The 23,791-nt window shown below is 42.2% G+C and overlaps 1 pseudogene; it reads left to right on the top strand.

Annotated features, from left to right (window-relative positions):
- LOC129783465 (ankyrin repeat domain-containing protein 26-like) overlaps nt 1–3,916 on the top strand; it is a 55,736-nt pseudogene extending 51,820 nt beyond the window's left edge.
- The last annotated feature ends 19,875 nt before the right edge of the window (nt 3,917–23,791 follow it).

The following is a 23,791-nucleotide window of genomic DNA, read 5'->3' on the forward strand; positions in this document are numbered from 1 at the left end:
CAAGACCTTTTTCTTCTCTTGATTGATTTGTACATGTTGCGGAGGGTCCTGTGGACCTTCTAGTCATTGTGAAGACTCAGGAAACCAGGGAAAGTGGTTTCTTCTAACACCACTAAGTACTACGACTTTGCTTGGGCTTGGTCCTGGGTTTGGGCCGTATTTTGGTCTAGGCATTAGTTTTCCTGCTTTTCTCTGTTACCTGTGTCTCGTCTCAGGAGTTAGGGGGTCCTTTCTCCCCAGGATTTTGCTTCTGCTTGTACCTGCTTGAAAACAATTAGAGATTTGGGGGGTCCTTTTCCATTGTTCATGCAGCTCTGTTGGCACAGAGTATTTCAATGAAGTATCACGGAGGGGTGCTTCTCCTGCAGGATCCGGTGAATTTGGTCCCAGCTTTCCCTGTGTTCCTGGAGAGAGAGCACCCTTCCCTCCGCTTCGCTGGTTTACAGCCCCGCTCCTCTGACCCTTGCAGTTACTGCCTGTTCCTGCTGCTCTTGTGAGGGTAAGCAGAGTGGTTTCCTTCCTGAGGCTCTTGCTCTCTCTGTCCTGTCGAGTACCCTGTGCAGTGTTTCCGTTCTTGTTGTTGTTATGCTGCTAGGTGGGTCTGCTCATTTCATGAAATAAATGCTCCTTCCCCCAGGAATTCAGTACTAAAATCAAGAGAGTCACAGAAGGAGTGAGGGTGGAAAGGGGCCTCTAGAGATGATCTAGTCCGACCTCACCCCTGCTCAAAGCAGGGTCAGCCGTAGCAGGTTTCTCACTGTTCTGTCCAGCCAGGTGTTGTACATCTCCAAGGATGGACACTCCACAACCTTTTCTGAGCAACTTGTTCCAGTGGCTGTCCATGCTTACAATTTTTTAAAAAATAATAATTATAAAAATCCTTGTTAAAATTTCCTCTATCTGGATTTGTGCCTATTCCTCTTGTTCTTTTGCTTGGCACCGCTGAGAAGAGTCTGGCTCCATCTTCTGTACTCCCCCCACCAGGTACTTATACGCATAGATAAGGTCCCCCTGAGCTTTCCTGTTCTCCAGCAAAGAAACAGTTGCAGCTCTCAGCCTCTGCATATAGCTCACAAGGTCCAAGCCCTGCAGCATCTTCATGGCCATCGTAGCCCTGGAAGCTGTATGGTATCCGTTTGGAAATTCACTCCTGTGTGTCACAAATTTGATGGGAAAAATGTAGGAGTAGCAAGTACCATCAAACGTAAACAACAGCATATAGCGCTTGGACTGTGACTCTTAAATTAGGAGATGTGATTCCTTCTTGTGAAGGCTTCTGAAGGCAGAATCATAAGTGAGAATAACTTAATTGGTAACAATACCCACTTTCTAGGGGAGAAGAGGCGTAAGTGCTCCTTTGCAGTGATCCAGGCTGATTCCAGCTACATAATAAACCCCACAGCACTCGCTGCGTAGAAGCTGTAGCTGCGGTTGTTTTTCTTAGGACACAGTTTGCAAGAAAAAATTGTGTGTGCTTTTATATTTTTATAAATGTGTGTCGTGGTATTTGCAATAACAATAAAGAAGTTTTGGCGTCATCTGTAGGAGCTCTTTCAATTTCCCATCTTAAGGTGGAGAAAAGAAGAATATTGGCACACGCTTTTTTCTATACAAATGGTGTATGTCAATCCTGCAGCAGCTGCTGGTGCAGCTCTTCTCTCTGTGAAGTTGCAGAAGCCAGCCTCAACTGGCTGATTTGTCCCTGTGGGTGGCATTTGTACATATCTCGGCGTGTAGCTGGCATCCTGTTTGTGTGTTTGATGATAAACTTCAGCCGTACCTTCACTGCTATAACTGCGCTAGGCTTTCTTGCTTTCTTCCTGTGTATTTTGTTAAATGCCCAGTAATAATCCAGCTGGCGAGTTACAAATTGTTTTGTTAACGTTGCTGAGCAATGAGGCGGCTGCAGCCCGACTGACCAAAAGTTTCTCTTCAAGAAAAATCAAACCCCAAACCAAGGTGTGTCTACTTGGAATTATATTTTTAGGTTTTCTCTCATTATGTGTGGATTTTAAGAATGTTTTAGAAGTTTAATATTAGAAAAATGTGACTGTTAAAGTATTAACTATATTTTCTGTATAATTCTAGGTACGGCAGGAACTAGATGAAAGAATCGCTAAAGAACTTAAACAAGGTAATGTGTCACTGTTAGGGGCATTTTTAAGGAAAAAGAGGAGTGTTCCTAACTCCTGAATGTAATGGCTTGAAAGCTGTCAAGTTCCTGTGCTAAGCACAGGGAGGTTTTTCTGCTAGCTTTCCAGTTTAGACTTGAATGTGAAAATTTCCTGCTTACCAAAAGATTGTGTAGAATGTTATGCAGTTGCCTGAAAAAGACAAGTGCAGAGAAAACTAACCCGCTTCCTCTACACGGCTTAAGCTGAAGTCACGTTTTTCTAGAGTGAATCCTTGAGCACAAACATCAAACGTAAAAGAAGCCCTGAGAGAAGACGTTTATAGACTTCAGCCATCGCTGCTTCTTCCATGTGCGTCGGTTGCATTCCGCACTACATCATACCGCGCCCATTCTCTGCTGTTGGGTCTGGGGTTTTGCTGTTTCTTGTCCATTGCTTGTATTTGTAGCTTATATGTTGCAGTCTTTTTTGAATAAGCAAGAAAAATATAATCAGTGATGAAAGATACCCTTTCTTTGGGAAAAGATCATTTAGTAGCACTTAGGCAAACATCAGATGAGTTGAATGCTTTTAACACATAGCATGAAACATGCTCTATAATATGAGGCCAGGTGTCGAAAGAGGAATTCCACCTGTTTCAGGGTAGTCGTTCCTCCAGAGTCACTGCTTTGCTTTGCAGTGACTGGTGCTATTTCAAAGCAGGAAGCCCCTGCGAGAATTTCCTTCTGTTCCTGCATGCTTTTGGTAATACAGAGAGTGTTCAGCTGTAGCTTCACAGCTCGTTCCATGTGTCCGAATGGACACAAAGCCGTTGCATTTCATCCGTGTGCATTTTGAACCTGACTGTGCATCTGCTAGGTGTCATAGAGTGCGTTTGGTTTCAGGACCTTGTCGGAAAAATGTGGCTGGAGAAGAACAGGAAAGGTGGGCTTGCTTTCCTTGAGTATGTGTTTTTGTGGAGGAAAGAGGGTTTTGCCAGGGTGAGTTACAAAGACGCCCCTCAAAGAAAGTGCCAGGCTAGGAGACTTGTCCTGGCCTGACTGCATTGCAAAGGTGTTTGCGTTTTCACCGGCGGATTCTTTTTAAGTTTGTCACAGAGAAGGCAGAAGCTGGTTTTTAGGAGCAGAGTTCCAATAAATCACTGCTTTGAACATTCAAGGAAAACAGATACTGGAGGTTCGAGAGGTCTGCAGGGGGGCTCAGTTTAGCACTGGTGCAAGCAGGAGTCATTTGTGGGTTCCCTGAAGATGTTCAGTGTGTAGCCTATAGAATTTCTGTCACTGGCTTTAGAAATACTGTTGGCTGGTAGGCAAATGTGGAAAAAGATTGTTTCTCCCTTTGTGCCTAGCCCTTTGATTGTTATGTCCCCTTGGAAGTTTTTAAATCTCTTTCTGGACTGTAGTCTCTCCAGTTATCCATGATGTTTTCATAGTGACTGATTTGGCCCTGTCTAGGGTAAAAGCAACACCGGAATGTTGTTTCTCTTCTCCCTAGCCACTGCTGAACTTGAAGCTGGATCTGCTGGAGCTTCTCCCATGGTATCTTCTGACGGATCTTCAGAAAGTATCCACGTTGACAGGATCCCCTTTGCAGGGCAGTACAGGAGCACCGCGATGTTTTAACCAAAAATTACCTGATTTGAACAAAATGCTGGGAAAAAAGCTCCGGAAAGGATTTTGTTTACATAGTGCGTCTATAGTTTCTCATCCCACAGTTCAGATGGGAAAATGTGTTTATTGCAGTCCGAATGTGAATTCTATTAAATGGATGTCAAGCACATTGCACTTGCCTGTTGGTTTATTGATGCATAGGTGTTTTATTTTGCACTCGCCACGAGAAGCACACCTATTTTTGTCGGACTAGCAGAATGACTCACCTTGATTCTTGAGCGTGACAGAATTGTCAAAATGTTTCTTGTTAACGTAGAAGCATTATTTTTTCTCCACTGATGTTCTGTGTTTTAACAAAAGCATTCCCTTTGTTCTGCTTAATCCTTTCACCCTATGTGTTTTTAATGTTTCCAGTGTTACTTTAATGCTTAGGACATCATTTGATGTGATTTGAGCCTGCTGCTTCAGTCCAGATGCCGTGACTGCTTCTGCCGATAAAGTGAAATCTTTACCAGTGGTCATGCTGGAGGACGGGGCACTTCACGTTGCTGTCACCTTATGCGCCTTAGGTTTAACATTACTGTGAGTGTGTAGCAGTGCAGAGAGAGCTATGTGGTGGGTTTGGTATGTTTGTTTTGGATCACAGGACCACGGAACGGGTGAGGTTGGAAGGGACCTCTGGAGGTCATCCGTTCTAGCTCCCCCGCTCAGGGAAGGCCGCCCAGAGCTGGTTGCCCAGGACCATGCTGGCTTTTGAGTATCTCCCAGGATGGAGCCTCCATGGGCAGCCTGTGCCAGTGCCCAGTCACCCTGATCGGAAAGAGGCATTTCCTGACGTTCAGCCCCAGCCCTCTGTGTTTCCGTTTGTGCCCGTGGCCCCTCACGGTATTCATCTTGGGGTTTGTGTTAAAGGCCGCTGCAGCTGTAGACGTTCCCAGTTACTACATCGGCAGCTGCGCTGTACCTGAAACACTTCATGTGCGGGAAAAATGAACGTTAAAGTATTAACTTCCAGTCTCCTCAGCACTTTCCAAACCTTGTATGATAGGGCAGCCAATCTTTTTGTTGCTGCTAGCAGCTGACGGTACGGTGGCGGTAGCCCAGATGGTAGCCAGTGTTCTGGGACATTTGTGTCAATAAAAGAAGCAGGTTTACTTATTTCAGGGAGTTACCTGTTACTGAAGATCTGCGTTGTCATTTCCTGTGCACAGAAGTCAGTAGTGATCAGAAGATGACAGAACAAAGTCCCAGTTCTGGGAAAGGAAGAATGGTTGTCCCGAGATCAATTAAGACTGGAAAAATCTGGGGGGTTTACCCACTAATTCAAGGACCTGAGTTAACAGGCAGTGAGGAAAGCAATGAATGTTGCTGTGACGCTGTTCCTCTTTATATGAATACATATTTGTGAAGTTAATATACTGTATTTAATTCCAGGTATTCTGTTTCAGCTTGAAATTTAATAAACTTTGTCGTCTAATATATGTCTTTGTTTTATCGTTCCCCTTCTTGACATCGCTTTCTACCCCTTTCCCTAACCGTACAGCTCTCCAGAGCGCTCTGCTCCTTTCAGCTCTGTTCGCCGCTGCACCTTCAGCCTGTCCTGGAGGCCAGGCAAAAGGCCAGCATGTGTGTATGTCCTTTTCCACAACTGTGTTAAGGCCACAGGCTGGTGTTGGGGTACTCGTGATCAGTTCCCAGACTTTCCCTGTATTTTAGAGCAGTCCTCCTTGTGGTTTGGGCAGAAGGTAGCAGGTGAGCTTCTGGTGGCCGTGGAACGCTGGGAAATCGCACAGGTTTTGATCCCCTGCAAAGGAAAAAGGTGTAAAGAAACTTCTCCAGCCTGCACCAGAGTGGTCAAAGAGAAGTTCAGCTTTTGCTGCTTTCTAGTGTCTCTCCACAGAGGAAGCAGGGACAGAACATCTTGACATTCACGTTGTGTTGTCAGTCACTGTGATAAACTCAGACGTGGCCTGTGCTCAAGTTTCTTCACCGCTCTCTGCTGCCAGCTCTTAGTGAGAGGGGAGAGCTCTTGGCTGGTGGAGCAGCAGAGCAGAAATTCGGTGTTGGCGTCTGCCATAACCGGCATTGATGGCAGTTATGGTGAGGCGTGAGGGCGGTACAGAGAAGGCCAGGCAATTCCTGCGCTCGAAAGTCCGTCCCCGGTGTCACTGTGGGGACACTCCTGATGAAGCAGGAGAGGGCATGGCACTTAGGGGAGGCTCTGAGGCCTGGAAGACAGGGAATGTCTGTCCCGTCTTCAAGAAGGGCAAGCCCGAGGAGCTGGGAACTGCAGCCTCACCGTGCTGCCTGGGAAGGTGGCGGAGCACGTACTCTGGAAGCCGTTTCCAAAGACTGGGGACAAGAAGTTGGTAGGGAGGAGTCAGCATGGGTTTGCACAGGGTGAAATCATGCCGCACTAACCTGGTACCTTTCTAGCGATGTGTGAGTAACTGAGTGGACAGAGGAAGAGCAGTGCGTGCTGCTTACCTTGGCTTTAGCAAGGCTTTCTCTGGCTTGTGCCCCAACAGTCAAGTTCAGGTTCAGGAACTTCCTGATCTCTTTCCAAAGGAGAAAGCAAGCGTGTTTCTTGATTTCTTTGCTCAGGTACATTAGAAACCCTTTGGGGTCAGTAGCTCCAAGCAGGTTGCAGATCTTTGCAGTCAGTTGTATGGAATAAACAACTCTGTTTCAGAAAACCTTATTATGCCAGTTGCTTTTTCCTCATGAGCAAATGTGTCAGGAGTTTCCCAGGTTTTGCTGTCTTCAAAATACCACGTTGAATTGTGGCTACAAAACATGAGTTTTTCAGTTTCTCATTGGCAGAGCAGTGGTTGAGTAGTGCTGCTGCAGCACTAGTATGTCTACCCAGCAAGGCCTGACTCCTGAAACATCCAGGCATTTGCTTATGATTCACTGCTGATCGCTGCCACTCCGTTCCACTGATGCTCTGCAGAGGGAACAGTTTAGAAAAGCCTTGAAAACAATCCATTAATGCAATAAACATAAAGGACAAATCAGAGACAGGGCAGCTGTCTTCTCCTCTTTGATGTTCCAGCACAGGCACTAGAAATGGGTAAGCCCTTGCTGAATGAGGGATGGGTGAGCTGCAGCTGCTTGTATTGTCTGTGACAGCCATGAAACACTACATTCTTGAAATACAAACGTGAAAATCTGGTAACTCATTTCTTTTTTTCTCTATAAACCGACACCTTCCTGCTGAAGTTCATCATTTTCATATTGACCATCTCTGTGATAATAGAACCATGAACTTGACCTGTCTTTGCCATGTTTGATCACACAGTCTTATGATTGGATGCGAAGAAAAATCACGGTTACCTCAGTCATAACCAGTGGGGATTAATGAAAGGGGAAAAGATCAGGTTATTGTATTTTCTTGAAGAGAAACCTTGGGTCGTTCTCTGCTTTCTGTTGCAATACAAAGATTCCATGAAAAAAAAAATCTCGGGAGGGGTGGAGAGAGGAAAACTTTGAGCTCATGCAGCTGGTAGGACAGCTTGACCTACATACCACTGAATACTCCATTGGAAAACTCAGGAGAACCGTCTATTGCTAGAATTCTCAGTTATAGTAGCTGAAATACTTCTGTGACTTTGAAAATTATAAAATAATTCTTGAACATAAACCAGATTTTAGCTGAGAGAAGGAAAGATTTACACAGTTAATTTACTACTCCCGTTTATGATACCTGCTTGTGTATCTTTTAGCTACGTAAGGGTACCAGAATGGGTTTGACTTTTACATAGCAGCCGGGGGGGAGGCAGCGGTGTGTTTTGCCAGAACATATTTTTCATTGGTAAAGCTGCTCTGCTCAATGAGAGACTATCACCAGAGCTGTCCGTTGTGTTGGGTTTTTTAAAGTGATTTATTAATCAAAGATGTATTGTCTGGCAATTTTTTATAGTTATGTGTTGGCTGCAGCAAGTGCTTTTGGACAAAAAAGGAACAAGAATATTTTTTCATTCTCCATTTTATTTTCAAGACTAGAATTCTTCAAAGCTAATTTTGGTATTTTTAGTTTCAAATCAACATTTTCAGAGCAAATTAAGTTGTGTAAAATTAAGCAAACGGGAAAGCAAAACTGTTTGCAGTAGTTTGCTGCTTTTCTTGGTGTGGTTTTGGCTTTGGGCAGCCTCAAAACTGTTTGGGTTTGCTTTGTATTGTTCTCCACCTCTTACTTTCCCCCAGACATACTCATTGAGCTTGGACAATCAGTGACTCCTACTGCTCAAAGGCTGTTGTCTTACGCAAGCAGCTTCTTTCTTACAGACTTCCATGAAACTCAATTTTATCTTTTTTTCTTTGTCAGTACTCCAGATTAAAAGGTTAACAGGAACTGTAGAGTTACATATAGCTTTACAAGCAAGAACTTAAATAGTTAGGCATACTGACTGCAAGGGGGAAGTCAGGATAAAAAAAAATGTAAACCAAATAATACTGTGGCTAAGAGATGAAAAACATATTACTGTTACTGCATTTGCGAAAATGGTAGCAATTTTTATGGTAAGTAATATTTTTTTCTCAAAGTGACTACAGTTGAATGTGATTTACAGAAATGAGCTGTGGTGTTTTGTTGGGGTTTTTTCCCCTTTTCCCTGTTAGTGGGCAGGAAAGAATCAAAGTGCAGGGAGTTTTTTATTGCTGCACTTGAGTATGGTCTTTTTGAACAACCTGCCTGCCAAGTTTGTTAGGAATCTTACTTAGATGGCACTGTTTGTTACACTTGTTAGAATATTGCCAAATAGTAGCTTGAAATGTGTAGGTGAAGTTGCACTGATAGCTGAGCTGATTTAACAGCTCAACAGTGCCAAACAAAACTCTTCCTCTTTTCTGCCGGTGTGCCTTCCACCTCCCCTTGTATAAGTTTCATTCAGAATGCTCTGAGATGCTGCAGCTCACTAGGCTGTTGGACCAAAGAAAAGTTCTTTGCCAGATTGTGGAGCTGGATCAGCTTAGCGGAAGGGCTAAAGAGCACCAAAAATGGCTTAATGCGGAACTAAAAGTTGGTGCATGGGGACGAAGGAGGGGTTTAGGTTTTGAAGAGGATCTGATTCTTCATCCTTTAGTGGACCTGAGCTATTAAGTTGGCTCCAAGGTATGCAATGCTACCGTTTGAGAAGCTGAATTGTACAACATGTTTTTCAGGAAAAAATGTTGTGCCCAGAAGTTGTGGTAAATTCTTCTGAGTCCCTGTCATGTGTCCGCCTGCCCCCCCGTCAAAACTAAATGCATGATCTGAGTCGATCTGTCCTCTTTAAGACTATACGTATTTTCTTCTGATCTGTTTCTGTTATTTTTTAGAAAGTCTTGTCTTTTTTTGTTGTTGTTGTTTGAATTGCTGATGCAGTAGCTACCAGAAGGCGGAAGATGACCTCACCAAAGCCAAGAAAGGCACAGCATCCAGAAGGGGAGTCCAGAAGTAAATTATAGATGGAACAACAGATTAAGTTGCTCTTTGCCTTACCTCTGGGTTGTCTTTTTTTTTCAGTTACTGTAGCACTGGAATCTATTTCTTTCCTTTTAAAGTGATGAATCCTGAAATGTTGTTTGTACCTGTTTTGAAGAATACATGTTTTATTAAAATAGATGTTTATTAAATAGCTGTTTTATTAAAATATTTGCATGATTTATGAATACTTCAATACGAATGCAAAGTTTTGCCAACTTTGAAGTGAGGATGTGTTTTCTTTATATACACAAATTCATGTCTTAAAGGCAAACTAAAGTGCTTTTTTCTGCTTTATAATGTAGAAATAAAGCTTTATTTACTTTTGTTGTGGGTACTTTATAAAGAACAGTGGTGTTGCATCTGATTTCTTCTAATTTTGAGTAAGTCCTATTGAGGGCCACTTAGATGTACACCAAGAGGAAGTCTGAAATGGTAGAGACACCTTTTAAATATTTTTCAAGCGTTTGAATTAAAAAAAGAGAATGTAAGACAAAAGTCACGTCCTTGCATTCCAGTTTGTTACAAAATATGTTTAAACAATTATTTGGAGAACAGGTAGTGAATGTTAGTTATTTTTTTCATAGTATTTGTGTTTGTGTCACTTTTCTAATTACTCAGATTTTCTCTGGAAAGGAGGAGACCAGCATTTCAGACATAGGGCCCAGGGCAAAGAAAAGTACAAACCAAAACCCAAGGTCCATTCTCAACTGCCCCCTCAGGTTTTCTTTTTATGTTAGTGAAAAGCTGTAATTATTAATAATTTTGTAAAGTGTCTAGTTCCAGTGGAAGCTTGACTCACATGTGCTTCTCATAACAAAATAATGGTTTACCTTTTTTTCACAGTTGAGAAGCATGTAACCTTCCAAAAACTTTCTTAAAAGTACTTCCTTGCCTGGCTTTGAGTCGTTTTCAGAGTTGGAAGTAAAAAAATGCAGTGTTTAATTTTGGTGTGAAATATCACTACTTTACATTTAGATACTGCAAAAAAAAAAAAAAAAGTTAGGGCATGAACATTATCCTTATCAGGGAGAGTGCTTTATGAAGTTCGGCAAACCAAAATGAATGCATGTGAGCCAGTGGGTGGTGTATTTGTCTGGATGTCCAGTGCTCTGCTAGCTTGATTTTATGTCTGAATCGTTACTGAAATAAATATGTTGTAGCATAAAATGTTGAATGAATGCTGAGGTTGTGTTTTGAAAACAAGGGAATCCATTTTTTCTAAATAAAACTGGAATAACATATTTAAAAGTTCGTTTCTACTCTGACCGCTATACAGACTCAATCAGCAAAGTGTGGCTGGTGACTTTAAGCATAGCATTCTTTTCATTTCAGATGCAAAAACAGGACTGCTAAAGCCTCTCTCATATTTAAAACTCCTCAAACCAAACTATCATTTTAATGACTTCGTTTAATCATTTTGTTCAAAAAGTATGTTACACTCTTCCGAAGAACTGTTGTCAGGAAAGCATATGGTATTCTCTTGCTGTCTTGCATACTCAAAGTTAATGTCATCCTTTTGTACTTTAGTTGTTTGACATTTTAATTGTTTTAGTAACTTATTTACCAGTAAACTTTCTCTCTTTATTTTGAAGTTTACAAGGAGTGTGTTTTCTTTTGAGACTGCCAAAGCCAAATGCAGGAAGCACAGATATTTCCATATATTTGAAATGTATGTTCTGAGGTGCAGATTTCGTAAGCCATCCCTGCCTCTTCCCACCCCAAAAAAGTCCTGGAAAAAGTTTGTACTGGCAAGTGTTCTGCGAAGAAAAAGGGTGCTTTCCATCCGAGGTGAATGCTGTTTCAGGGCTTGCCGTTGCTCACAAGAGACTGCAAAACTACAGTCTTGGCAAGCAAGAACGCCTTTGGCTCACTGTGAACTGCAATGATGTTTTAAAGCGTGGGATGGTCAGGATAAGCGAAGCGGAAGGCTGTGATAATCCCTGCAGTGCTACTGTACATACCGCGTGCTGTATGTGCTTGCACACGTGTGTGTTGTTTTGCAGAACAGGGATAGGGAAGCAGTAGGATTTTGTTGCCATCCCTGTTTGAAAGTGAAGCCCCCAACACAAAAGAAGCAAGCTGCCTTTAGACTGCATCTGCTGCTCCTGATGGCTCCAGGTGTGTGTAAATATTAGAGAACAGCAGGGTCCTGCATTCCCAGAGCCACGTGAGCAGTGCCGTGAAGACAAGTGTCCTTGCTGGTATTGCAGTCATGCTCCCAAGCTCTCCTGCTGTTTCCAATCTGTGCGCGCAGCCGTGAAAAAACCGGACTGACATTTCCAGCACAGCAGGGAGACTCTTGAGTAGGGAATGTAAAAGACTCCGCTACCTATGTTTCAAAGTGGCCACTATACATGATAAATCTTCACAGGAGAGCTAGTCGGCACTTCAGCTGATGGTGTAATGAGGCTATTGATAATGAAGCACGGAATGCTTCTTTCAGTGCTTGAACGCTTTGCAGACATTGTTTCTATATTTTTTTTCCTTAATCTAAAATATCTGGCGAGAGAATCAAATTCAGGATGGGTATAAGATATTTTTTAGATGGTGCTGCTTTGCTAATTTTTACAGGAATATTTCCCAATAAGTTAATCTAAAATGATAATGTAATTCCCTATGTCTGTTACAGCTAGCATTAAGAAGGGGGTCAGTTGCTTTCCTGAGTAGTTTGACAGACTTTACTCACTGTTTTATCCTAGTGAGCTGCCAGATTTGGGATGCCATAATAACAGTAATGCAATTAGGTTTTCCGCACGTTGTCTGGTTGACTTCTTAGTTAAGAGTTTCTTTCCCTTTGGGAATAAGACTAGACAGACTGTCATTTGCTATTACTAATTCTGCTTAGCATTATCACTGGAGCTTTTTTTGCAATTAGCTGTCTTAGTTGGCTCTTAAATTTTAATAGCCAATTGAAGCTACATTTTAGCCAAGTTCCCTATCTAAATTGCATTCAGTCCATTAACAAAGTTGGTTAAAAGGCTCTTAAAACAAAAGCCAGTAGATGTGGTTAGCACTCCCATGTTTGCAGCAGTAGCAGTACCAGCCTCCAATGAACATTCTCAAGAAATGGCACTTCCTTCTAGCAAAGGAAGTGAACAAAGAATGACCAAAGTTTGTTTTGGGAACAAAGGCTGATTATACAGAATACTTGTAGAAAAAAAATAAAATTGAAGTGCGTCTTTTCTGGAAGAAGGTGGGGGAGATGCAGAAGGGGGAAATTAATGGTTCTGCTCAGACTTGACAGGTTCTGGAAAAGCCAAATAAATGAAGCTATGTTTTTCTCCATTTCAGCTGATCAAAATTATTAGCAAAACCATCTGAAGCACCTTGTGGTGGAATCGTCATCTTGCTGAGTTTAGTTTGTAAAACATCCTGCCAGACATTAAAAAAACCTGTAAGCATGCCAGCACATAGGCTCAGAGCACCGCTTCTCTAGTTGATAGACCCTATAATTTTCTTTTATACTGAAGACCATGGCTGGATACCTCAGCCTCCCAAATAATTTAACGTAACATCAGTCTGAATTTTTTATCCCTAATAACACTTGTTTAAATTAGATTTTTCTCCTCTTTTCTTTCTTTAAGGTGTAGACAGGAGATTAACAGCCTTTGGATCATCCCGTGACAAATAATGGCTTTCTCAGACTTTTCTGCTTTTAAAAAAATAAATAAATCTTTACTGCTGTGAAGACATCAAATATTAATACTGCTACAGTTTTAATACAGAGTCTACTAGTTGCTGATGAGTTGTTTCAAGGATGGTTTGGTTTGCAATGCCCTGTATGTGTGACGATAGGTAAGTATCAGTAGCTTCATTGCAGGAGGTGTGAGGCAAACCCCAGATTATGTCTGAATAATCAGTGTGTGTGTGTGTATATATATGTGTGTGTATATATATATAGATATATATATGCTTTTACCAGCATATATAGTGGGACATCTAAATTAGAGTTTCCAGAGTGCACCACTTCCATTGTTCAATAAGACGTAGAGCTGGAGCTCTTTGAACGTGAGTTGGATCCTGTTGCTTGTAGCTGACCTGCAGTATCAAACCGACTGGAGATGCTCTGTGGCAGTAAGTGCCGGTTCCTTCATCTCTCTTGCTGTTCTGGGGGTGCTGGGCTCTCTGTGGTGATGCAGTACTCAAAGGGAGAAGGAATCTCATCTGTCTGACGGTTGATTTTCATGATGTCCTTTCTCACAGGTAGGGAGAAAGCAGATGTGGTGGGATCAACTTCTCTGGAAATTCCTAGAGTCCTAGTTGATCTCATGGATAGCTTTATGCAACTGCATGCTAACTCACATGCATTTCAGTTTTCTTCCCCCATATTTTCAAGACTGAGCAGCTGAAGATTTAGAAAGGTGATTCTATGAATTCTTGCTTCATTTTAGGCCTTCTTTATCTCTGTAGATGATACCTCTATAGCAACAGTTTTGGGGGTTTGTGTGTCTTGTTGTCTGGGTTTTTTTTTTTTTCCTTTTCTCCTGAAGTGATACATAAAAAAGGGAATATACTATTTCTGTGAACTGTTTTGCCTGGATGCAGAGTAAGCCGGACAGCTTAGAAAAATGCAGCAGCTCTAATTGGATGCTACAGACTAGTTTTTCTCTGCACTGATGTGCCGTGTTTTTAAACGTGAAGTCAACCCGCTGTATTGCACTTGTACTTCTTTCTAGTTGTCTGTGTTTCATCTCATCTCAATCAAAACCTGTCTTCTTTCAGACTAGAGCATATCCTGCTCATATAGGCTTTCATGCCAGATTTTAATGCCCTTGCATCTAGGTCTACTGCATACAAATAACTGAAGCATTTTCAAATGGACCTCAAGTTCCACAACTGCCTAAGCTGCTGACAAGTGAATCCTGACAGCTTTTTCTCCATCACTGTGAATGCTGCAACAAGCCAAAATTGAGGCTTTGCATTTTCTCAGGGATATCCCAAACAGTAAAAGGGTTGTGGAGGAACTGTTATTTGATGGGAGAAAGATTGCCTCCCGTATTTCTGCCCCTTGTGTTGGCAGGTCAGCTTTCCAACCCTGCAGACCTTAGCTGCTGTGATGGGTTTTCATAAGTATACTCGAAAGAAAAGTGACAAGAGCACAGTGAGACAGCTGTGGAGTGTAGTAGAAGTGAAAAGAAAATAGACGTTTATGAACTTTCCGGAACTAATTCCTTTTGCCGAACCACTCCAGACAGGAAGAAGCTGGCACAGTGGTAATCTGCATCTGCAGCTCCTGAGAGAAGAAAAATGCTTCTTTGGCAAATGGAGCAAGAAACCTAGAAAATTAAGGATTAATATGTTCATTTATAGAGAAGCAGTGAGAACACAGTAACATGAAATACAACCAAGTAGGATGCATTTAGAAGACAAAAGAGCCCTGGAAGGGAAGGTACTTAGCTTTGTTAGAATGCAAAGTATAACACACAGTCCTTGGAACTGGTGAGTTGCACAGCTGAATGTTAAAAGAAATTAGTTCATACCACAAGAAATACACAATCTGTGCCTTGAAAACCTGAAGGTACTTTTCTTTTCTGCCAGGAGAGGAGTGGAACACTGGATCTACTTGAAAGTAAGTAACCCTCCAGCTAATTTTGTCTATCTGCTGCTAAACTTCAACAAAAATAGTCTTACTAATAAACTGAATTCCTTTCTGAAAACAGATATATCTATAAAAATGCCTTTATTCCTGCATTCTCACTAATCTGTCATTATGGAAATGTTTCCTTTGGAATGGTGAAGGTGGATCTGCACTAGCACATGTGCAGTCCCTGACTCACTTCTAATAACGCTTGGTGATAGCCATAGAGAAAGGTATAGAGTAAACGGCACCACATTCAGAAGACAATATGGTGCTGAAAATATCTGGACATGGTCTAACAGCTAGTTCCTTTTGTCACTGATGGAGCTGATGATCAGTAATTTGTAGGATTTGGGGCTTTTTTAATCAGTGTTGTCAAACCTGGGATGAGGTGGAATTTAGAACTCTCTCTTACCCAGACCAAATGTTATTTGATACACCACTTGAGAGACTGACGACATTTTTTGCCTCTGTTATCTTCATACATTAGCTGGTTCCATGTGTGGCAGTGAGTTACCTCACTGATTGCTTATTTCCTTTCCTCAAGTCCAAGCCCTCCTAAAAACAGCTTTGAAACTTGTCATCCATTTCTGGTGTAAGTGCAACACAAGGTTTTCTCTAAATCTGACCAGAATACTTTTTTCTCTGTGTGGAAACTATTCTGGTTTGGGGATGAATTCCATTGTTTCTATGGAAAGCTTGAGTTTTCTGAGGTGGTAGCGCCCAAGATATCATTTGAAGCCAGTAAGAGCTGCAGTTATCCGGTATCACTGAAAATCAGGTTTATGTTCCTCTAAAAATATACCCCTTGCCTGCAAGAAAGATGATGATATTTTTGGCTGTTTAGCACACTGCTGATGTATCTTTAAGAGCAGTGATAGAAGCAAAATTGCAAGAGAGGCCCTAACAAAGCATGAGCAATTTGTTAATGAAATTGCATGCTGCAAGACTGTAACTCTTAAGCTAACCCACAGAACTTGTGCTTGAACTTGACATTCCAAAATTCAAGGTACTGTGAGCAAGGCAATGAGGAACCACAGGCATGAGAAACAAATGTATTGAAATGTGTCATGTTTGTGCTGTGTTCTTCACAGTTTTTGCCTGTTGGCTTTGTTTTAAGCTCTTTCAAGAGGTGGTTGTCTTCTTACCCATGTGCATAGTACCTCGTGTACTAGAATGTGAGATGTTGAGTGCTGATGGTGAAGTGAATTTTCTTTTATCAGGTATTTTGCTTACTTCATGTCAATATACTTCTTCCTTCTGCCTTCCAAGAGAATTTTTTGGTTATTCCAACCAGTAGTTTAGCTTTATTAGACTAATTATTTAGCCTCATTAAGCTAATTATTAGCTTTATTGAAATTGGCATTGCCCTGAAGAGCACTGAAAATGAGAGGAGCCATAGCAGACCTGAGGCACTGGCAGGCATTGAAACAGGCCAGGGCACACCAGAGCGTTGTGCTTAGAGCTGAGGAAATGGAATTGCTTTCCTGGACAGGCTCTCTGATTCTTGCCTAGGGTTGAAGTTCCAAGGTGTGGGCCTTTCCCACAGCAATGGTTGCCTTGTTGCTTCCTCTTCACCACAAAACAAGACAGAGCCATCCACCTTGGGTCTTCCCTTCATCTCTGTCAGTTCTATTCAACCTCATTTCTTCCCCCTTTAAGTGCAGACAATGTTAACTGCTAGTTGAGGCACTTGTGATCATACAACTGATGTCTAATCAGAGCCGTGCTTGCAGTGTTCAGAGCCCTGGGACCAGAAGTAAGAGTCCTGCACAGGTACTGGGGAAAAAAGGTGGAGGAATTAAACTTCGATATGTCTTTGATCATTCAGACTCTGAAGAAACTCGGAACAAATCATCGCTGCATCTTTCTGTTTTCAGAACGAGGTTTTTGAGAGCAGTCAAATTCAACAATTACTGTTCTGGAAATTTAAACAGATCACTAAAATACATTAATATTTTTGCTTCCTCCTCATCAAAGTATTTGATTACCATTTGATGGTTGGAGGACTTCACAGTCAGAAACCTTTTGCCTCTCACTGTTTTATCGTTTGCAAAGAAAAAGTAGAGTTCAAGACCTGCCCCAGAATTCATGCCTACTTTCTAGCTCCTTTTGAGAGGTTGAGGGGTGTTAAGAGTAGCACATAGCCTACAGAGGGCATACACAGAAGTGATACCAAAAGGAATGTGAACTGTTTCTGAAATGTCTAAGAGCACCTCTGATGCGGAGCACAGTTCTGAGAATTAGGGCATGCTCTTCCTCTACAGTTCTTTGCTGTGGAAGAAATGGACAAGTCAGTGGATTAATTATGTAAAACTTGTATTTAGTTTTGCTTCCCATTAATGATGAGGATAGCATGCATGGGAATTTATTTTTACATTCAGGATGTCTTACAGTTAGCCGATTTTACCAAAGTTAAGATTCAGTCCATTCTCCATCTGACTTTTCTGTTCTTATCAGCAATCCTGACACTTTACTGATGAGATATAAATATGAAATGGAAGACTCTACAAGCTCAAATGCAGCAAAAGAGCTTTTTATAGGGCTCTTTTCCCCCTTAAGCTGCTCTGTTCTGCCTACCCTAAAAAACAAGCAAGCACCAGAAGAGAAGAATTAACAGCAAACAAAATGATATAAAGGGAGACATTTTTCACCTGTCCTTTTTAGAGGGGTAATTGAAAGAGACAGAAGTCAACTAAATTTAGTACACTAAACCAATGTACAGTGCTGTGAGTTCCTCAACCTAGTGGATCAAATACAGTTCTTTAAATCCTTCCCATTGCAAATGCAAGGAGAGAGAATAAAAAGAGGCTTTGTTTTCAGAGTTGTTATTCAGTTAACTGTAAAATAATTTCCAAAGATAAAAAGATGTCCTTAATGCTTTACACAGTGTGGACTCAGGTTGGAATCTTTTTGTTCTGCAAAAAGTTTCCATCACCAGAATCTCTTTTCTTCCTTGTTCAGGCATTTGAAACCCACATTCAGACCTGTCAAGTCTTACACTTGGAGAATGAGACTCATTCAGTTGATTCCTGTCTCACATGTTTCTATAGATAGCCTGGATACCAGTCAGAGAGCAGATTCGCTTTACAACAAAGTTAATCTAATGGGTTCATGGGGTCAGTAGCACAGTCCTGCTTCCTTCTGCTGCTCCCTAGTTACGTGTTCCTGCCCCCTTTACTGTGCCAGTGTTGCTCATTCGAGCCTGTGGTGAGCTGGCTAAACCTGCTGAGTGTACATCCCTTTTTTTAAACAGGGGTCAGGGTGGTGGTGGTCTTTGTTTTCAGAAGGAAATTTTAAAGGCCCTTTTTATCTAAGAAATAAGTATTTTTCCCTGGCCCGTAATACTTTAATGTCATCTGTTACTGGACTGGACGTGAACCATTCTGGTACTGGCCAAAAGTAGTTGTTGGGCAGCTCTGAATACATGTTCTGTCCTAAGAGCCCTACACTCTCTGAGAAATTCCCTTCTGCCTTCAGACAGTAGAGAATTAGCCAAATACCCGATCAAGCTGCATCATTGCCCCTCATCACTGGTATTTTCCTATTGAGAAATACACATCATAAGTTGCATGTGAAAGTCAATTATGGAAAGCAAACTTATGCAGGCCGAAAGAAGAAATGAAATCCCCTCAATTACCTCCATTTTCTGGCATTGCTTGTAGTACTGGAGCCTCAAGCATCACTAGGTGTTGTCACTCTCAGCATGGCACTCGCACCACACTTTGCTGCTCTTCTGCTAAGCAGGTCACAGGGTTAACTCCAGAATGTCCATTTCAAGCCATTAACTTTGTAATCAGAAGTGTTGGGGAATATGATGAACTGGTTTAGAAAAATTTCCAGGGCTGTCAAGATGCACTTGGCTTGCCCCATGACTCCTAGAGACATGCAGTGGAAGCTGAATGATTGGGAGGGACAAATTGGAACCAGTTTGCTTCCTGGCTACCCTGTATGGGTTCTTATATTATAATAAATGTATGCTTATACAGTGGGTGGATTTGATTTTTCATGAAATGGATTACCAGTAAGTCTATGAGGTGGTCATGACATTATCTTTTACAGTAACATTGAAAGGAAACAAAATACACATCCCTTCACAGAAAAGCAGTGGTCCCCAGGAAAGTCTTTTTGTGTTGGAAGGATAATGAGATCCTTCAGAATTTTAGGCCTTCACCTGAAATGTGCGTGACTGAAGCTTTGTGTGTTATAATTATGAAGGGAAGGCATTCTTCCCACAAGTGTACTACCTGTTGGAGAGAAAGAGAAATTACAAAGAATGTGGAGTGTAAAATCAGTCTTGATGTTTTAAATAGTATTGACCAGGGACTCTAAAGATTTCCATGGACTGCTTGATAGAGTAGAAAGAGACAATAGAGAATTTTCTGCATGCTGGCTTTGCAGAAACATGTTCTATATTTGAGTGTTTTATTGAGTGCAGCAACAGAGTATACAAAACATTTGGGATCAATAATGATTTCGTACACCTTTCTTCCAACGTTCCTAAGCTATTTTTCAAACATTGAGCCTTATGGCCTTAGGAGGAGGAATTCATATCTAGCTCCCAGGTACCCTCTTCCTTTTAAAGGCAGGGAAACGGGACCAGCAACACTGTTCATATTGCGCAGCACTACATGCTAAGTCAAGTGGTAAACTGCATATGAAATCCCCACCCAGCACATGCCACTTCATCTCCTGGTCCTTCATACAAGTCCTGAAAAGCATTTGTTCCTTGTTCACTGACCAGCTAAATTATTTAGGAGCAAAGTTAATGCCCTGTGGAGGCCTTGTGGAGTAAAACAGCCTCAGTCTGTTCAGTCAAAGCTAAGGAGCTATCTGTAGTGGAAGTTATACAGGTTCTTCTCTAAACTCCTTTATCTGCCACGAATGAAGAGCAGTGTGGGTATGTCCTGCATTATTTCTCTTGGTCAGTTGCTCTTAAATACCAGGGGTTGCATTGAACTCATCATGTGGCCTCCCCTGGGCTGGGAATTACATTAATCACCTTAAGATAGTAAATGCATGTGCTGCATCAACCAAGCATTCACGTGGCTGACAATTTCCCTTTACAAAAGCCCTTTAACAGTTAAAATATAATTACCTGGGCAGACATGAGATGATTGACTGACTAGGTTGTATCATCACCTTAACTGTAATTCTAGGACTCCGCTAGCGTTATGAAGGGCAGAAATTAGCACATTTCTGCCTCTTTATCTGAGGGAAACTTCCTAATGCTTACAGCAGGGTGCTGGGAGTCAGCATGGTGCTGGTTTCAGTGTCTGCCTCTGTTGCTGAGACTGGATTTGGTTTGGAGCTTTTCTCAACTCTCTTTAAGAAACAGGGAAAACTCAATAGTCTGTTTCCAATAACTTTGTACTTTATAGTGCAAAAGCAAATTCTGATTCTTTAATTATTTGCAACAATAAGTGCAATCTCTCTCATTACATTCTTGAAACCTTCCTCTTTGTATGAGCATGGACATTGAGCTGGTATATATTTTCTTGGCATTTTGAGGATCTAGTCTTTTCAAAATGATAGCTGTTATTTTATAGGAAGCTGCTAGTACATCATTAATAAAAGATCAGGTATGTTTACCTTTCGAAATATTTGTTTAAAATTTGTCAGTTTTCTAGTAATTCTATGATTGCAATCAGTTCATAAGTTTGTGGGAAGAATTCTAAATATATATTTATAGAGGATGTTTTCTCAAAAAGGGAAATAACAATGCTCAGCATAAGGTTAAAAAGCAATAAAGGTCTTCCGTTGTTTTTACAAGTCTGATTTAAATGAAAGGTGTTTTGTAATGCTAGTAAAAATAGCTTGAGATGTACGCAGTCTGAGCCTCCTTCTCCACAAGGAGCATTTACAAAAATGTAGCCGTGGGCCTTTGCCTGCATAAAGAAATTTCTGTCATTGCTGGACTACTCGCTGACCTTGTAGTCTTCTGTGCCACATTGCAGAAAAGCAGTGTGCTTATTTAATAAATCTTCACGTGTATTCAGGACTTAAAGCCAGGTCCCGCCAATAAACCACAGGCCTCGACTGACTCCAGTGGGGACCAGTGGTGTAGTGGAAAGACCTTTCAGTAAGCTGAGAAGAGCCCAGAGCGGGGGTCAGGGCCGAGTGGTTGTGCTGACGGGAGTCTACATAAAGCTGTAGAGATGTGCCACGAGTCGGGTCTGCAGAGAACTCCACTTGCAGCCAGTTTGTGGCAACGAAGAAGAGGAATTTTGCTAGCAAGTAGGTAAGAAAGGAGCTACAAACTGTTTTCAAAAGAAAAGCAAGCTTTAAGCAAGAGGTCTTAGTCTTCCGCCAGAAGGAAGAGGGCTCGGTACCGGGTTGGCCCGAGGCCTCAGGCCGGGCTGCGCCCCCCTGGCACGGCGCAGTAAGGGGGCACACAGCTGCAGTCAGGAGCTTCTCAGAGGCCTGGACCTGTCGTGGTTTGAAGGTGTGTTTTTGAAAGAATATTTGCGCTCGCAATTAACCTTCTCAGCTTCTTGCTTCTCTGTTGCGTTACCTCTGAAAGGGTTAACAGGGGAAGGAGCTACACAGCTGAGAGACTTCAGAGGGAAGGGGGCCCCAGGGCTGGGAAGGGCTGTGCCCCCCAGGAGGGCCTGGGCAGAGGTGGGGCTCTGCCAGCTGGGTCACTCATCTGGGAGTATGGTTCAGAGGCCCCAGGCCAGAACGAATAACCGACTGCTCGTCCCGTGCCCCCTCCTTTTGCCTTTTCAGTGGCGCTAGGGACCTGTTGAAGCCCTGGAGACTGAGGGGTGTCAGCGCAGAAGCCCGTGGGCTGAGCGACGCCATAGGCGGGCAGCATCAGAGGCCTTTCAGCCTTACCCCGCACACATCCATGGAAGAGCTCCTTCTCTGAGGCCCTCTGCACCCTCCCTGTGCCATGGGTCCCGCCACCCTGCCATCGGCCCTGGACACCGTGTGGGAGAGCCAGGCTCATGGGGGGACTGCTGCGCCCACAGCCCCTGCCAGCTGCTCACTGGTCCCTTGGCAAGCACTGCTGTTCTGGAGCTAGTTTGGGGGGTTTGGTTTTTTTTTTCTTTTGTCTTCAAATGCCTTCAAAAGATAATTACAAGGAGTTAAGGCCATTCGCTCAAGTTACTTTTAATCCTCACAGTGGTTATAATGAAGTGAGTACTGCACATCCATTTTACTAAAACAGGGTACGAGGACACACTTGACTTTCTCTCTGCAGACGAAAAAGGACAGATCGTTAAGAAAACAGATCTGCTTTGGAAGAGCTGCAGACTGAGTCTTTTAGATCAGCTGAGATCTTCGGTAAAGGGCTTTTGGATGCTTCCTTTCCCCCCGTTTGGTGCTGATCCCAGCGTCATTGCAGGTTTTATCTCAAAGCAGACGGGCTTACTTCCACAAGAACACCAGTAAAAGCGTGCTAGTGAATAGGAGAGATGTCCATAAGAGAAAAGGAGGTAGAAACATCCCTTACCATGAACAAACACTTTTCTGAAGATTTCCACTTTGTAATACTGGCAGGTGCCATTCCCTCATGGTTCAGGTGAGTGTTGGGGATTTGGGCGTTTAGGTGCTGGCTGGCTTGCCTCAAGCTGAGTGCCCAAGGTACTGGTAGAGGACAGATGTTTTCACATTCAGATCCTCCTTTCCCAGTTCTTGACTGCTCAGAAGTGGCAGCACACACGCAGATGCACACTCACTCACTATTTCCTGAAAAACTGGCTTCTCAGAGCTGCTCTTGAAGGAAGCGTTGTCGTGCAGTCTCTTACAGAGGAACCAACGACAGGGATTTAAATCAAGCCCTTCCTGTGTGTCGGAAGAGTACGTAACTCCCTATCCAGAGTGCATTTTGAAGCTGAGATTACATTGCAGCTTTCAAGCTAGATATGTTTTATATAAAATAATTATGCGGTCTTGTGTTTAAGATACTCACTCAAGTTTCAGCCTTTGGTCTAGGAAATGCTTATTTCCCAAAGTGGAACAATGTCCCTAGGAGAGATTCATACCTCAAATAGCCTTATTGCTTCAGGGCTGGGGTGCTGTCCTGGGAGACTGAAAACAGGGCTGTTCCATTCCAAGTGATCTACCCAAGCATTGCAATTTGTGAATAGAAGTCAGAGGTGACAATGGGGCAGGTTGGCATCAGCACTTTTGTAACAATTTAGACTTTCATTTTCTCTGCTTTTTTTTTTTTTTTTTTTTTTTTTTAGGGGGGTGGGAGGAAGTTACCAAAATGATTCATTTCAATCCAAACAAAATGCAGTGATTTTATCTTTGCTACAGAAAACACAAAAATATATTTGGTTCGGATGCATTTGATTTTTGTCTATTTATTCTTTTGTTTTGGTTCACCTGGTAAATAATATTCTCAAATATGATTAGAGGAGTTATGCAGAGATTCATTGAGCAGAAACTGGTTCATAATTTCATAAATCTTTGCTCAATTGACTTGGAATTGTCTGTCAAAGCTTTGATTGACATGACAACATTATGATGCATTTTTGTCCATGGTGACTCATCCAACGTCCTTTGCTAGGATGGAAGAGAATTACATTGCTTTTTCATATCTACTGAGGGGTACAAACACCAGGAAGGGATGGGGATAAATTACTAATATGCATGAATCTTTTGCTTTTGTGTCATCCTGCCATCCATCATGTCTTTCCCCAAGTTTCTTAATGTCAGGACTCACTAGGATGAAAGTATTAAGTTAAAGGTAACTGGGGATTGAAGCTCTTGCATCACCTTAACACAAAAGCACCATCGATAAGGTTTTGCTTCACTGTTCTGCAATTCAAGGGGACTTTGAAGTCCACATATGTAAATGACCTAAGTAAACTCTGAATGACCACTAAAAATAAACCTGTTTGCTATTTATTATTTTATAGCACTACTGAATATGTTTGTTACTTCAGAGATGTGAAAAGAGAAGACCTCATCCTTAGTTGTCTCTGCAGAGCATTTGCAGACAAAGAAGTCAGCATGCACTGGTATGATCCTTATTATAATCATACTACTA

Source organism: Falco peregrinus, unplaced genomic scaffold, assembly GCF_023634155.1.
Source record: "Falco peregrinus isolate bFalPer1 unplaced genomic scaffold, bFalPer1.pri scaffold_42, whole genome shotgun sequence".
Taxonomy (NCBI): Eukaryota; Metazoa; Chordata; class Aves; order Falconiformes; family Falconidae; genus Falco; species Falco peregrinus.